We start from the raw sequence: 2,598 nt of genomic DNA, 5'->3' as shown, positions 1-2,598 counted from the left end.
GTACCATTATTCACTTTGTAGAACTGCTCCCCACCACGTTTCTTCAGAACTACTAACAGAAAACTGTTGAAGTGGGGCAAGTATTTGCAAAAACAAACAAAAAATCCCCAGCTTAGTATAAGCATGGATATGTATGATGGAATTTCTTCCCAAGCAATTAACTTTCAAATCATCAGGAAAACACCAGAACCATTTGCCAAGCTATGTCTGAGAAAAGATGCACTTATATCCAACAGAGGAGCTGAAAATCAAACTTAGTGTTTAGTTTTGGGTGGATTGGGAAATTCTGCCACCTTTTGAAAAATGACTGTCTTAAAAAAAAAAAAAGAAAAAACCCCCACCAAAAATAGGTTCACTAAATTTATTTTAAAAATCATAAAACGTTTCTTACAAAACAGCATTACATTCTGCACACTGCTCTGAACAGATGCCAGGGACATGTGGACTATGGATATCTTTCCTCCCTGTCCCACCCCCCAAATGTTACAGTGACCACAAAAGCAAGGTGTTCACAATAATTACATGGGGGGAATATTTTTCTTTTTAACCACCAACGATGAACCAAAAATAAAATTTACTCACTCTGCTGCTGTTTCAAAACTTCAATGTTAGTTTTTGCACAACCTCCCCCCCAACTCTGTTTGCAAGGAACTAAAACATTTCATCTGGTGAACAGCAAAGATTTCACTACATCTCAAATGCAGAACACCTATGAAGCAGAGGAATGTTGGCTTTTTAAAGAGAAGCAGATAAAAAAAAAAAAAAAGATGCAGGACGCCTTCAGTTCTTCACTAGTCTTAGAAAAACTTTCCAGAATACTGCTTCACACTGTTCTGCAGCAAATACTGTGCATTCTGTATCTGGTCCTGTGTTCCTGTAATGGTAATGAACCAATCTTTGGATCCTTCTAAAGGCTCATCAATTTTGATCGAAGCTCCCGACTCATGATGGATTTGTTTAATCCACTGACCACCTTTGCCAATAATAGATCCAGCCAAATCTTTGGGAATAGTTACTTGTTTAGTAATAATAGGTCCACCAAGATCACCATACGAGCCACGACCCCCTGCATAGGAATAATCATATCCAGAGCCACCCTGTGGTTCATAGGCCATTTGCTGTTCTAATGGGTTCCATGTATCTATTGCAGAATACCAATTTTCATCGGCATTGAAACCAACCATGCCATCATAACGATCTCCAGGTCTTCCTCTTCTGTCATAGGCCATTAGGTCTCCTCCCCTAGGTGGTGGTGGTGGTGGAAGAGGAAGATTCCAAGCTCCGCTACCACCCCAGCCACCTCGCCCGGGGGCGGGCAGGAGGAGGAGGAGGAGGAGGACGTCCTCATTGAGGGCTCATATCATCATAATCTCATCTAGGTGGAGGCATGGGATGTTCATCTCGACCAGGAGGCATTCTGTCAAAACCACCTCTTCCCCACATGGGAAATCCCACAGGATGTCCACGGCGGTCGTCAAACATCATTGTAAAGCCACCGTAATCATAGGTTTCATCATAAAAATTGGGATCATGAGGGTGTGCACGTCCTTCGATGGGAGACTCATATATAAGATCAAGGATAATCTTTATGCACTCTACAACCCTATCAGGCTTCCCTCCAATATGAACAACTCTGTCCGTGGAAGGAGGACAGCATTCTTGGAAAAGCTTGACTGTTGTCTCAGTGTTCTCTCAAAGTTCTTTGATTTTAGCACCTTTGACTCCAATAATTCCTCCTGCCAGACTCTGATGAATCAGCAGTCTCAACTCACAGTCAAAGTCGCTTCCTTTATAGTGTTGGTAATTTAAGCATTCCACAGCATCAGATTCGAGCGGGAGCTGGCTGGTTGCAGTGGGTGATGTCAACTGCAGGCCATCTTCCAAGGTAGGGATGATTTTCTTCAGAATTTCTCCAATTGTTTCGATATCAGCACTGATACTCAGTATGCGCTAGGGGCCACTGCTGTCTGGGACTGAAACACTGGCATCATAGTCTGTGCGAAGAGCTTTAATATTCTTGCCTCCTTTTCCAATCACTGCCCCAGCATTCCTGCTCTGAAGCAGAATGCGTAATTCAATCATCTTATTGGTGTTTCTAGATCTTTTAAATGCTTGTTCTTCTTCCATATCTTCTGCAGGGAATTTACCAAATTCACCATTGGTTTCAGTGTTGAGGAACGTTTCCTCTGGCTGTTCAGTTTCCATCTTCTTGTGTTAAATGCACACACCACTCTGCAACAGGCTGCAAATAAGTGGGACGCAGGCGAGATGTGGAGGTCGGTACAGCGAGAAACAGAGGATAATGGTGTCTGCAGCGCCGTCACCTAGAGCTCCACTAATGGTTGACTTTACAGGTACTTCCAGGTCTGGTGAAATCTGGTGTACCTGGATTCTGTAAAGACTCTGGTCTGGTCCTGAGTCTTTTCATAAAACTGCACCCCATGCAATTCTATATTCCTGACCAGTCTCCTCTGAGTGGTCCTACACTGATTGGGGTGCAGATCAGCTGTCCTTGCTGTGCCCCAGTGTTCCCCCGATGGGCGTGTCTCCCCCTCCGCCTGTGCTGCAAACACTTCCCTCTGGCCTTTGAGTGGCTCC

At 44.0% G+C, this 2,598-nt stretch overlaps 1 pseudogene; it reads right to left on the bottom strand.

Moving 5' to 3' along the window:
* Nucleotides 1-643: 643 nt before the first annotated feature.
* On the bottom strand, nucleotides 644-2,229 carry LOC134367290 (heterogeneous nuclear ribonucleoprotein K-like; annotated as a pseudogene).
* Nucleotides 2,230-2,598: the final 369 nt, after the last annotated feature.

The sequence above is a fragment of the Cynocephalus volans genome, chromosome X, assembly GCF_027409185.1.
Source record: "Cynocephalus volans isolate mCynVol1 chromosome X, mCynVol1.pri, whole genome shotgun sequence".
Classification (NCBI taxonomy): Eukaryota; Metazoa; Chordata; class Mammalia; order Dermoptera; family Cynocephalidae; genus Cynocephalus; species Cynocephalus volans.
Note: the sequence above shows the minus strand (reverse complement) of the source record. Positions and strands in the feature narration are given on the sequence as shown.